The 15002-nt window shown below is 39.7% G+C and overlaps 1 protein-coding gene across 1 annotated transcript in view; it reads left to right on the forward strand.

The window, feature by feature from the left end:
* The window catches only part of samd14 (sterile alpha motif domain containing 14), a 103382-nt gene that overhangs the window by 38144 nt on the left and 50236 nt on the right, over positions 1–15002 (forward strand). The window lies entirely within an intron of this gene.

Below are 15002 nucleotides of genomic sequence, written 5' to 3' on the forward strand. Positions count from 1 at the left end.
ACATTGCAAGTTTGAAAAACATTGGTGTCTGAATTGGCAAAAGAATTTTAAAGTGTGTTGGTGTGGGAGTCCTCCACAACTATAATCTGTTTTTGGTTGTAACTATTCCTTTACATCATGAGGAACAGAAAGGCATCTTAATTAATGCTAAAACTAAAATTTTATAATTTAAATCCCAGGGTAAGTCAGCTGAACGGGAATACAACCAGAAACAGTCACCGGAGGCAAGTGACTTTAACTTATGGAAATTAAATTGCAGGCGATAATTTGGAAGTTATCCTTGCTTTATCATACATTTGATTTACTGCCTCTGGTGTCATCAACTGCATCAATATTCATAGAGTTGGGTGACAAATAATTTTATATTTTCTCACTGCATATTACTGGCCGTGCGTGCATGTTTTCATTTATTGGCTGTAAGATGAAGTACTTATTCTGCTGTCTGAATTCCTTTTCATCAGGGACTAGCCAAGAACCCATTATTAAGAACTTTTTTCTTGAAAGGGCCTAAATGAAATACCAATCACAGAAATGCCGATGTCTGCTCATAGTAAAGGTTGACGGACTATGAGCGTCCAAAATACCAGACCCAAAAGCACGAAAGAAAGACCACCATTTCTGCATCCCTTCTCGCTCCATCTCCAGGCCACAAAGTGCTCTTGAACTGTAGTCATTGCTTCCGTTCAATAATTGTGGAGTCAATATGAGGCCCAAAACCTTCCACAAACAGGAATCTAATGATCCTCTGAGACTCGTAGACAGAACCATAGATTTTACTCATGGCAGCTCCTCGTTCTTTAAGAAAACGTCATGGAATCTTTTGCAATAATTTGCGAGGCCAGATAAAGGGCTCGGGTTAAGAATCATACAGAAAAGTCCACATCCCTGACAGTGCACCCCTTGTCCAGTGGTCCACAGAGGGAGGGACAGCCTGGGGTTTGGTGATCTAATCTCTGGAAGGGGATTTAATCTCAGAAGTACGACTCTCTCAAATGAGCAGCAGGTGGCAGACGGTCTCAACGGCATCGTGATCAATTTAATACCTCATTGGCAACCCAGAATAATGAGAAAATTTGAACTAAAGCACCTCCACTCAATTTTTCCAAGAGATTAATATTAAAAATGATCAAAGACGAAGTAATCATCAATATTGACATTTTCTTTTAATAGGAAAAGTCAATTTGCTGATGGTTACAATACAAGAGTTGGTAATTAAGGGATTCAGATGAATTGCATGCCAAAATATCAAAACTCATATTTCCTAGGCTTCAGAAGTCTGAGATCTTTTATTCATGTAAATGTATTCTGGCATACATTATGCAATGCAATTCCTACCACCCATAAAGAATGGGTGATATGATTGACAGTGATGAATGGCAAACTCTTAAATTAAATCCATGATTTAATCGGAAGCAATATAGTACCATGCAATCAGAACTTCAAAGGTCATCATGTTTTATTCATGGTAAATTTCAAAGTCTATAGATACGATAAATTGATATTTGGCAGATGAATAAAGGTATGCCTAAACATATTGGCGTTATGCTTAGCCACTGTAAAGGGAAGGGAAAACACAGCATGTATTTTCCAGTTTGTTAATGGAGGTGCATAACATGCAGGTTTGCTGAATAATTGCTGACAGAGGGGAAAAAGGCAAAGTTAGTTATCTTGGTTTGGCTCTGTGACATTACCAATGGGAAGGACCACTCTGCTAACAACTGTGCAACTCAACAGCATTATACATGTGAAATCCATTGGCCTGCAACGTTGTCAATATGTGTGGTGCTTATTTATTGCTGCTGCTTTTAGGACAATGAAGTCATGGTTTAAATAAAGAAAATGGCAAGGCTTTAATGATTACCAAAGACTAAATTACTCGAGGACCCTAAGATCTAGGAAAAAAACATTTAAAGTGTTTAAAAGAAAGCTCTAGTATTGTTGCACCCCCTCAAAACCACATGAATGGTTTTTTATTTAGTTATTATTGTGCAAATTTCCTCCAATGCAGGCAGATGGGAAATAATTACTCTTTCTTGAAAACCTAATATGTCAATTGATGCCTCAAACATTTTTTTCCTCTGGAGGAGTCACTTGATGGAGTAGTGGCCAGTAGGAGAATACCAACCCTCTCCAGAAAAGAAGAAATAAAATGAAGAAAACACAAAGTTCAAGAAACACAAATAAAAGACAAAGTTGTAGAGAAAAGAAAGAAAATGGCACCCAAGAAGGAAAAAGTAAAAACAACGGGGAAAAAAGAAGAAAAGCGGCCGGAAGAGAAAGAAGGCCTTACCTGCATGAAGAAACAGGGAGCCATCATAGAGAAGAGAGCCCATTCACCAAGGTTGGTGACGACCCCGCAGAGTCGCAACCCCCCGACTGTTGGACTGCAAAAATGGTCTCTGAGCCAAACAAAAGTGCACTCACTAAGGAAAAGGAGAACACCAACGGGAGGGGGTCACAGCTGAGGAGCGGGCAAACACAGTGCGACCAGTTGAGGGATGCCCAACACCAGGGGTCTCAGCTGGAAGAAGAGGAAAGCAACAGGAAAGGGAGTGATAGGAAAGAAGAGCAGCAGCGGGAAGCCCAACAGATGAGTAGCCCAGAAGAAGAGGACCAACAGCAAGAAGCCAAGCAAGAAGAAGCCCAGCAAAGTGAGGCAAGCAACTCGTCAGGAAAGTCAGAAGAGACACAGATATGAGGAAGAGAAGAAGAAGACACAAACACAGGTGCAGACACAGAAGAAGAGGAAGACCAAGATCTGCACAGAGAAATAGAAGGTAAAATAGATGGAGAGAGTATAGATTTTTAAAAATTTCAAGAACAAATGAGAACATTGAAAGAACGGTTGACATTAGAATTTAGTGAAATGAAAAGAAAAATGAAAAGTACAGAAGAAAAAGTGAGTTGGATAGAGCTGGTCATGACAGAAATAGGGAAAAGATTAGAAAATGTGGAAGAACGAGAAACGGCTGTAGAAATGGAAGTAAATAACTTAAGAAGAAAATTGGAAGAAAGTGACAAAAAAGTTAGTCACAAGACTTGTTAGCTCAGAAAATTGATATGATGGAAAATTATAGTAGGTGAAACAACATAAAGATAGTGGGCCTAAAGGAAGATGAAGAAGACACATATATGAAGGAATTTATAAAAGAATGGATCCCAAAGATCCTGGGAATGACAGAAATACAGGAAGGAACGGAAATAGAAAAGGCACACAGAACACGAGCTCCGAAACCACAGACACATCAAAAACCAAAATCCGTTTTAGTAAAATTTTTGAGATATACGACAAGAGAAAATATACTGGAGCGGGCAAGGAATAAAATTAGAGAAGACAAAAAACCCTTGGAATACAAGGGTCAAAAAATAATTTTTTTACCCAGACATAAGTTTTGAACTCTTAAAGAAGAGGAAGGAGTTTAATACAGCAAAATCGATCCTATGGAAAAAAGGTTATAAATTTATGTTAAGATATCCAGCTGTTGTTAAAATATTTATCCCTGGGGAGCAAAACAGACTGTTCTCGGATCTGGAGGAAGCACGAGAATTTGCAGAATGCCTGCAGGACAGAAGGAGAGATGAAGAGATGTAACAAGAATGAAGAATGGTGATAAAATACATATATAGATGTAAAAATAATGTATATGTAAGAATTAGAGAAGAAAAAGAAAAGGGAAGAAAGGAAGTAAGGGGGAAAAAAGGGTTAGCTTTGTTATATATGAAGAAAAAAGTATTTTCTGGAGGAGGTTGGGAGAGAATAACCGTCACTGCGAAATCATTTGACGCTTGTGAGCGGGTTCACATTCCAAATGGAGAGGGGAGTTGTGGTTGCCCGACAAGGGATAAGGGGAAACTCAGAGAGGGGAAGACATTTGGGGTTAAGGGAATATTAGATGTGGAGTATTAGATGCGGATTGAAGTATTTTATGTTTTAAATGTATTGTCATACATTGAGTTCAAAAAGGGAAAACTGAGAGATGAAAATGGGAAAAGGGGGATGGTGGTGGTGAGGAAGTGGAAATGTGGTGTAAACAGGATATGAGATGGCTATGTTGAACTATATGACTATAAATATTAATGGAATACATAACCAAATTAAATGAAAAAGGCTATTAAATTTCCTGAAAAAAGAAAGAAATAGACATAGCATCTAACTGAAGTGGATCATAACAAATTAAAGAGAGACTGGGTAGGGCACGTAACAGCAGCATCATATAATGCAAAAGCTAGAGGTGTAGCTATATTAATTAATAAAAATGTACCAATCAAAATAGAGGAGGAAATAATAGATCCAGCAGGGAGGTACGTAATGATAAAGTGTCAGATATATTCAGAATTTTGGAATTTTCTCAATATATATGCACCTAATGAAGAGGATCAAAAGTTTATGCAGGATACTTTTTTGAAGATTGTAGATATACAAGGAAATATATTGATAGGAGGTGATTTTAACCTTAATTTGGATCCAATATTGGATAAAACTGGACAAAAGACAAGCAAAAAGAATAAAGTGGCCAAATTTATGGTTAAATCAATGCAGGAAATTAAACTTATGGATATATGGAGGAGGCAGCACCCAAGGGAGAAGGAATACTCATGCTATTCAAGTAGACATAAAACATACTGAAGGATTGATATGTTTTTGTTGTCGGCCCATATTCAAGGGAGAGTTAGGAAAACTGAATATAAAGCTAAATTGCTTTATATTGCTTTACCCCTGTTATTAGCAATAGAACTGGAGGACATCCACCAAGAACATATAGATGGAGGTTAAACTCCATGCTACTTAAAAGGCAGGAATTTAGAGAGTTTATTGAACGCCAAATTAAAATATACTTTGAAATAAATACGGAATCAGTGAAAGACAGATTTATATTATGGGACGCAATGAAAGCCTTCATCAGAGGGCAGATAATAAGTTATGTAACGAAACTGAAAAAGGACTACAATCGGGAAATAGAACAGAAAGAGCATTTTTTCAACATTCAGCAGGTACCTTGGGCCTGCACATTTTGTGGTTAACTTTGTGAGAACAATTGTCCTTCATTCTTCATATTCAATTAAGATTAATGTGAGCCTCACACAATCCCTGTAACTCCGCATTTCTATATTGTGTTTTACTTGTACTATGCATTGGATATTTTGCTGAACTACTTTAAAAAAAACAACTTTCTATCTGCACCTTGGTGCATATGATAATAAACTTGAATTTGAATGAGGTGTTTGTCAAGCCTGACATCACCAAATAGCGAACAACAAGCTTCTCTGTATTTTCATTTATCGTATCAAACCAGGACTTGCCATTGTTCTATGGTGGTCCTACTTATTGACCATGACATTCAAGTTAGTGGAAGTATGGAGTGGTACTCTGTCTAACTGGGACTGTAGGATGAGGAGGAATCTTTCCTTTGTTTTCTCATCTGTCACCAACGATTTACCAAGACGTTCCAAAGATTTCATCTAAACTCAGGTGCTGTGAGAATGCAAGGGCTTAACTGCCACGTTTTCCGACTCAAATGACAATTATATGTGCTAAGAAAAATATCATAAGGATTAGATCCAACAGAGTCCAGATGCGAGATTGGCATGGCTTTCAGATGCATAAGTGCAAATTAATGGACCTGATATGAATAACCCATGCTCAATTTTCTCTGGTGCAGTTTAGTTGATAAAGCAAGAAATTTACATCATTCTACTATAAAAAAGAGGGTGACATTTACTTTAAAAAGATGCAACGGCACATACCGTATATAATCATGCAATAGTCGCTGCCGCACGTCTCCAGAATGGAGGACCATTGCCTTCCCAAGATCGTGTTATATGGCGAGCTCTCCACTGGCCACCGTGACAGAGGTGTACCAAAGAAAAGGTACAAGGACTGCATAAAGAAGTCTCTTGGTGCCTATCACATTGACCACTGCCAGTGGGCTGATATCGCCTCAAACCGTGCATCTTGGCGCCTCACAGTTTGGCGGGCAGCAACCTCCTTTGAAGAAGACCGCAGTGCCCACCTCACTGACAAAAGGCAAAGGAGGAAAAACCCAACACCCAACCCCAACCAACCAATTTTCCTTTGCAACCGCTGCAACCGTGTCTGCCTGTCCCGCATCGGACTTGTCAGCCACAAACGAGCCTGCAGCTGACGTGGACATTTACCCCCTCCATAAATCTTCGTCCGCGAAGCCAAGCCAAAGAAGAAGTCACTGCCGTGTAAAAGTTGACCCCCTAAAACAGCTGCTGATTACCAGAAGCATCTTGGGCAATTGCCAGCTATTGCACTGAACACCTGCTGTAATAGCAGCACCAGAACTGGTTTCAGTCCAGGAACACTCTGCAAGCAGACATTTGATTGAGAGATACTTTGGGTTAGAGATTGGCTTAGATCAATGATCAGTGTCTAATGGGTACAGGACATTAAAAACAGAAGCACTTTAATCGCACAAAGTCACTCTTTGGGCTTGAATGTTGGTGAGCGGCAATCCACTTTAGTTGTGCTTGATCAGCTTGCTATTCTGAGCCTTCCCAAGGTTCCCAGAGACCGATTGAGGAAGGAAGGCTTGGCAGGGTGGCAGGCTCATACATACTGACCAGCAGACAGAAAGGAAATGGCAAGTAAAATATTAGAATATAAAATATTTTTCTCTCTCCTGTAGCAAAAATTCAAGGATTAACAAATTAATGCCCAGAAAGTGCCAGTTGTTCACAGTGTTTATTAAAAGTCAGAGAATATCAATGTTTTTTGGACCATTTTTGGGGTCAAATTTTGAGGGGGGGGGGTTTCTTTTAAATGGGTCATACTTTTGACTGCAGTACCTACATTGTTTAAGGTGTTGGGAGCTCAGGTGGCTGGGATGGGGTGGTAAGTCCGCATTCGGGACTTTGGAAGCTCAGATGGATGGATGGCTGGGGTCTAGGAGAGAGTCTGTGGTCAGGGCATTGGGAGCTCTGGTGGGCTGGTGAGGATCCGTGGTCAGGACATCGGGAGATTTTCTGGGCAGGAGGGTGACCAGCAAGGATCCATGGTCTGGGTGTCAAGAGCTTAGATGGGTGGACAGTTGGAGCCAAAAATAGGGGGTCGACTTCTACACGGCATCTACGTGATTATATTCGGTATGTGCCACTGCATATTTTTAAATAAATGTCACCTGGTATTTATAGCAGAATGATGCAAACTTCTTGCTTTATCAACTAAACTGCACCAGAGAAAATTGAGCATGGCTTATTCATATCAGGTCCATTAATTTGCACTTATGCATCTGAAAGCCATGCCAATCTCGCATCTGGACTCTGTTGGATCTAATCCTTATGATATTTTTCTTAGCACATATAGTTGTCATTTGAGTCAGAAAACTGGACAGTCAAGGCTTGTTTTTACCAAGTACAGATTATTATTTTTATGAATATTTCAACTGGGATATCAACCTCAAGGAGATTGACAGCTACATACAAGTTAAATTTATTCCATGTAGCAACAACAGCAGTTCAGCTTCAAATTGTACCACTGCGCCCTCTTGGTGGCTCAGTGATTTTACCCAGTAAGCATGTCTAAGAGGACTCGCTTAAATCCCTAGTTTGACTGAGTAGGAGGTGCCTATACCCCCAAGAGTTGAGATGAACTAGATGTGATTCCATTGCAATCAGATTTTGATAGGTTCTGGCAGCAAGCCTGAAGGCTGTGTCTTCTGACTGAAAAATCTTGGTCTGGGCGTCGAGACTTGCAAAAAAAGGGTCAGCCTTTTGAAAAGGTGCAATGGCTACCAGAGTCTCGACATGAGAGGGATCCTCAGATTTTAGTTGTATTCAGAGCTGGGCTGACAGATTGTGCGAGAGGGGAATTAGACAATGAAGAGGAATTGATGTCAAGGATCAGCAACAATCTTACTGAAAGATGGCGAAGACTTGAAGGGATCATGCAACCTGCTCCAGATGCTTTAAGTAAGCAGGTTGAGTGGAGTGCGGTGTTTCACATGAAAGTTAACACAGTCAATGGGGTCCTCTGAACCTTGTGGGCACTGTGCATCAGTCAGTCACTGAAATGCACTAAGAGGTAATATGATGCAATCGTATACCAGGCTCCATTGATCATCAGCAGGACTTGTCCGTGAACCAAAAAATTGTTTATTTATATCAGGATTAAAGATTTGTTCATTAGCTAGGCCGATCCATGCATTACATATGTAACCAAAGGAGAAGGTAAGAATATTTAAGTTCTTGTGAATCACTATATCCGAGGATCTTTTCTAGACCTAACGGCATCATGAAGAAAGCACATCAGCGCCTTTACTTCCTCAGAAGTTTGCGGATGTTTCTTAGAACACCCCAAACCCTCACAAATTTCTACAGTTTTGTCGTGTAAATCTTGCTGACTGGCTCCATCACGATCCCCATCATCGAAAACATCTACTGACGGAGAGCAGCAGCAGTCATCAAGGATCCGCATCACCCAGCGCCTCCTCTGTTCTCGGAGCTACCATTTGTTAAGAGGTGTAGTTACCACAAGACGCACAGCAATAGGTTCAGGAACAGCTGCTCCCCCTCCACCATCAGACTCCTCAACAATAAACTCAATCAAGGGCTCTTATTTTTGCACTATTGATTTTTTCCCTTTCTGTATCGCACAGACAGTTTTCTTACATATCATTGCTCATTTATGTGTGTACGTTGAGTACAGTTGCCAATAAGTGGTAATTTTGCCTCAGCCGCAGGAAGAAGAATCTCAGGGTTTTATAAGATGTCAGTGACAAGAAGCAAATCTACAAGACTTTATTTATTAAGTGGAATTCTAGATTGTTAATAAAGGAACTCCAACATTGAAACATTTAATTGATCTTTGGAATAAGATTGATAAACAGGTTGGAGGAGGAGGTTTAATGTCAAGAAGAGCACCCTTCTTCCAAAATAGATCTATTCCATTTTCTATGGGAAATCAATTTTCAAAGATGTGGAAACATCATGGTATTAAGACCGTTGAAGATTGTTTTGAAGCAGGGAAATTTATTACTTTTGATAGAATGAAATAAAAGTTTCAGACATCTAAAAATACAAAGTTTTGTTATTATCAGGTTTTGAACTTTTTGCGTGAAAATTTTAATCAAGATCTGTTATTGCAAGTAGAAACAGAGGTGAAGTTACTACTGTGTAATGGAAATAGAAATAAATTTATTTCATTTATGTATAAATTGTTACAAAAAATTGGTCATATAATAGGGGTGTATAAATCAAGACAAAGATGATTAAATAAACAACTAAGAGTGTGAGTGGATGGAATTATGTAGAGAAAATATTTAAAAAGTACAATAAATGTGAGGTATATGCAAGTACAATATAATTTTATTCATCAGCTACATCTGACACCACAAACATTAAATAAATTAAATTGTACTTTTTTGGATCTATGTTTTAGATGTGGACAGGAAGTTGGTATGTTCTTGCATTCTATTTGGCAGTGTCCAATTATTAAATCTTTTTGGTTGGAAATTGGTAATTTATTAGAAAGAATAAATGGAGTTAAATTCCCACTGGACCCAATGTTTTTATTGGGTGATATTAAAGGGATTAAATCTAAATTAAAATTGAATATATTTCATGTGAAAATTGTTAAAATTGCTAGAAAATATATTGCAATAACTGGGAAATTTGATGCAGCCTTAGGAATGGAATGGTGGCATGCTGAAGTTCAAAGTTGTATACCACTTTAAAAACATAATTTGAGATAAATATCACATATTTTATAAAATATGGAGCCCATATTTACAAAGTATTGGTATAAATATTTAAATTAAATACCTACTTTCCCTTTCTCCAAATAAGTCTCTGCATATTACAAGATGTTTTATAGTATTGAGCACTTCTATTGAGAGTCTCTTGTTCTTTTTATCTTTTATTTTTCTGTAGAGGGTTAGAGGGGGGAGGGGAATAATAGAGGGGTTCTTTTTCTTTTTTTCTTTCTTTTTATATACAGATACCATATATATTTCCAATGGATTTTGCAGAGGACAATCTCTGTACCTGCAGGAGAGTATGGGGGACAGGACAACACCTGGCCAGCAGTCAATCAGCCGACCTGAATGGATCAAGCTCCAACTGGTCGAGTGTCAATCACCCTCCGGGGTATAAGCCTGAGCCGGGCCTCCGAAGACTCACTCAGAGTTTACAGCAGTATAACCAGCCCTGATCTCTGGATATCTTTGTCGATTAAAGCCTGTTGTACAGTCTCTTCGGTTTTGTGTGTTTGCTTCTGTCCAACAGTGCACCACAGATTTATAATATTATAATGTAGTGGCCATGTAGCGGTGCACAGCATGGTGTCACGAACCATCGCCGGCGCAGTTCTGCAGGCGTGCAAAACCATATTACAGACAGCTGAATACTCACCTAATGGACCACATGCGAATGGTGCTGCATGCCGAGGAATGGCCCGTTGATCTGCTGAGACTCCTGCCAGAAGGCGCGGGATGCTCACAGGGTTTAATTTAAACCTGCTGGTCCTGTGGATCAGCAGAAAACTCATTGTGATGTCCCACCTTGTCACGTGGAGCCCGGAACATGCAGTATATAAAAGAAGCTTGTAAAACCCGAATAAATCAGTCTTGTGTGCGTATTGCTTTAGTAGCTCTACTAAAGTAGCCACTACAATATAATATTTGAAATTATTTGTGGTTTTTAAATTTATCAATAAAATTTAAAAAAATGTATGAACTCTGACAATAAATCTGAAGTCTGAAATCTGAAAATCCTGAAGGCAACACAGTGATTGAATGTTTTATTAGGCAGGTTTCTCCAAAGGCACTCCAAATGATTTTCTATTTCTGATGGGATTGACTAATGGAAAAACCTGATTGAGCAGAACTGGTATTAGCTGACAAAGGATCTGGAGTTCAGAAAGCACTGGATAATGCAGCCAACAAGTTTCTGGTGTACATCACAGTTAAGCAGTGACCTTCATGACAATTGTGCAATCCGCTATATTTCAGCGACAAAATGTTAAACTCCCCTTTTAAAGTTATTCTTTGTAGATCGGTGGCAAAACTGCCCCCCACCTCCCCCCCGCCCCCCCCACCCATCCCACCCTGAAGTATGCAAAGGCTTGGATAAGCTAAATTACATAGAATTACCACTAAAATAGCATCAAGCAGGGGACGCACCAGTTTTCTCCAAGGTTGCATGGGAGAAATGATCTCAAGCGTAAAATGGACAAGGTGTTGTGACTGTAAATACTGTGACTCCCTGAGTGATTCACGATGGAGGTGCAGCACAATTTCAAGGAGAACAAAGGCAATATGAATTCACGAGCTCTCTGTCTTGCTGGGAACTGAGAGCAATGGTTTTTAATGAGCACTCCAAGAAATAGGTGGGAGTCGTAGGTCACAAACAGGAGTGAGCACCACATGCCTAACAGATGATTGGGCATCAAAGCTCTGGAAGTGGTCAGTTCAGTTGGAGCAGATGATAAAGACTGAAGTTTGTAGCTGCAGCATCTGGCAAAATCTGGCCTATTAAGGATTGTCAGCCTTTCAAGCTGATCTACCTGACAGAGGTTTAAATAAAGCACTTACAGCTGGGATTGGACAGCTTGTCTCCCTCCTGTAAGTCTGCTTTTCCTTTTACACATGGACAGGCCAGCTTTGAAGCAAGATGTCAAACATGGATGGATGATTGACAATATTGTGTGCTGAGTGGGAAGAGAACTGCATTTCAGTCTCACTGTCCGCCAATGTATGCTACATTCGATTTCAACTCCAATTCAATCAACTAGCACATAAAACCACACATTACCCAATTAAATTCCGAGGCCAAAGATCTCCCGACTATGCTTTGATTTTGCATTTCTTCAGTGAAATTATTTGAAAACCTCAAAATAATCATGGTATGAGAAACTGAGATTTTGAAGAGTAATTTGAATCCTGTCAGAATAAGTTTCTCATTTTCTCCTTTAGGCTAGATAATACACAAAAATCTATGGCTAATAAAGACCTTAGTACATTTGAGAATTGTTTTGACATTTACCTCTCTATTCTAACCCAGACAACATTTCTTGCCTCAAACTTTAGTTCCTGTTACAATTTAAAAATGATCAAATTTGTCTGTCAATATGATGAAGTATTTTAATAGCATCCGCAAGGAATGGTTAGTGTAGTAGTTGGCGCGACGCTGTTACAGCGCCAGTGTCCCGAGTTAGATTCTGGCACTGTCTGCAAGGAGTTTGTATGTTTTCCCTGTGTCTCTAAGTGCTCTGATTTCCTCCCACCATCCAAAACATAATTTGGGTGTGATTGGTCGGCACGGGTTTAAGTGGCTTTGACTGTGCTGTAAGTAAAATTTAAAAAATTAACTATAAGCCCATTATAAATCGCACTAAAGACATTCATGAAGGGAGATGGGGATCGAAATATTGATGGGATAGGGGCTATCACTCTTTTAAAGGGTAAAGTTAATGCTTGACGTGGATCTCCTGTGAGAATGCTAATCTTAATCAATTGTTGGTAAGATCTTCCTTTTTTTCTCCAAGTCTACACACCTGTTCCTAATCATCTTTGGGAATCCACCACCGCTCAGGAAACTGACGTGTGGCTTAATGCTTGTAGCAGCCAGACATAGGAATTTCTAGCCTTGTCACGTGTGCCACTTCCTGTCATGTTTGTATCAAACAAAATGCCTATTTATTAAAAAAAAATCAATGAGAACCTTGCAATGAGATTCATTTATAGCTATTCCCAGTCAGATAAAGAATATACTGGAAGGGCCATACAAATCTATTCACTGTGTTTTACAATTTATTTCATTTATTATTAAGCATAATTAATTCCAATAATTCTGTAGTGTAAATCCCCCTCAATTCCAATTCTCAGTGGAACTGTTAGTGCAAAGCAAAGGTCAGGATTCTACAGAAGTCCACTGTAAATAATGCTCGATCTTTGTTTGATATTCAAACTAATTTTCCCTTGAGGAAATCCTGTTTGGCATTTGTTTGCACATACAGCAAACCCCCCCCAGTGTCCAGCACTTACGAGGATTGGCAGACGCTAGATAATTGAGTTTTCCATTTACTTGTGATTACGCGTTTGATGGGTTGGCGAACTAACGGCCAATTGTAAACCTGAATTTTCACCTATTTATTTTCCTTGATTTTTTTTTTTGCCAGTTGCTTGAGGCTGCTGGTTGCTTGGATTCCAGATAACAAGAGGCTTTTCTTGCATTAGGACAGTTAGAGTGGTGGCTCAACGATATTTCTGTGCATCAAAAGCCGGCTGTATGGAGTTTGTATATTCTCCCGTATCTGCATAGGTTTCCTCTGAGTGCTCCGGTTTCCTCCCACCTTTCAAAATGTAGCAGGGTTGTAGGTCAGCTGGGGTATTTGGGTGGCATGGGCTTGTGGGCCAGAAGGGCCTGTTACCATGCTGTTTGCCCAAATTTGTTTTTTTAATTAAAACTGCTGAAGCCAATGCAAATAACATCAGATGGCATTGTTCCAGTAACACTTTCAACCATTCCAATAAGTAAATGTACTGAATGTAAACTTATTTTTCAGGAGGCCAATGTCGGGGGCCTCATTTATTTTCTTCATTGTCAAGCTCACCCATCAGATTGGCACCTTTGCCCTTGCTTGAAGATTGCAGCACTTTCAAGTCATGTTATTTTACAAGAGCTGTAGTATATTTCCTATAACTTCTGGTTTCAAGAACTGCAGGAACATGTTGTTCTTCTTCAGGCCAAAGGGCACATATTACTTCTAATGGAAACAAGCTGTTTCTTGAGAGTTTCTGTATATTTCTTTTGAAAACCCAGCGATTGAAGCCAGCTTTTAACCTTTTAGCCTCACGGACTACCCATTAATCATCGGCCTGTGACCTGTAATCAAGTAACCACTGCCTCAAGTTGTAATAATAAGGAAATTATAAGCTTCAATTCAAGTCACCTTTGAATTTGGGCAATCTGCTATATTAGGCGGTTAACCAGTCTTTTTAAAGCTGCACTGTATTTAATGGATTGTTTTATTGAAATATGTTCTGCCTTGCCGTGACAAAAAATATTTTGACAACATGTCATATCCGTTCCTTGGCAAACACAAAAGAGAACAGGATAGCTTACAGTGAAAGAATGTATAGAAACTTGCTCTTGTGTTCTTTGAGTGTGGAGTTCCCATCAGTCAGACAGAAGTTAATTACAGCCATTAATCTGGTGATGCACAGCTTTTTGTGGGGGAGAGTCAGATTGATGATACCAATCACCAATTGAGCTGGTTCAAGTTTTATTTTAACTATATATTTCGAGATACTGAGCTTCAGACGCAATTGATAGATTTTATTTAGAGTCTAGTTTCTATTCAGACTGCTACCGAATACCATCAAGCAAACAGTCGTCACGTGTGCCACTTCCTGTCATGTTTGTATCGAACAAAATGCCAGATTATTTTAAATGGCCTGCATCTGGGTGATGAAATGAGTCCGTAGCAGTGGTGTGATTGGGTAATTTTCCTATCACTCAAGCTCGGGGACCATACTGCTTAAAGTGACTGAGATTGATTTATACAAACACACAACCCACACAGCCTCAGTAGGTTACTCAGCCATTTAATGAGATCATGGCAGATCCATTTGTAACCTCATCTGCACTCCAGACTACCACTAGTAACATAAGAAAAATACGGTCATCTGCAGACACAACGCTGGGGAAACTCAGCAGGTCAAACAGTGCACTTTATAGATAAAGATACACAACCAGCATTGGAGCCCTTCGTCAAGGTAGGAGCAGGATGTAAGCAGGTTCCCCAACAAAATGGAGGGAGGGAGGGGCGGCGCTGTTCCGCAGGCAGGACGTCATTGGTGGTAAGGGAGGGAGGGCACTCCAGCGAACAAAGGGGAATGGCTCTGTGATGGGGGAGGCAAGTGGGTGGAGAGCTGCAGGAAAGAAGGCAGAAGGATGAGGAAGGGAGGGAGAGCAGGGAATGGTCGAGCAGAAACCAGAGAAGTTGGTGTCGATGCAATCCGGTTGGAGAGTGCCCA

Source organism: Narcine bancroftii, chromosome 12, assembly GCF_036971445.1.
Source record: "Narcine bancroftii isolate sNarBan1 chromosome 12, sNarBan1.hap1, whole genome shotgun sequence".
In the NCBI taxonomy this organism is placed as follows: domain Eukaryota; kingdom Metazoa; phylum Chordata; class Chondrichthyes; order Torpediniformes; family Narcinidae; genus Narcine; species Narcine bancroftii.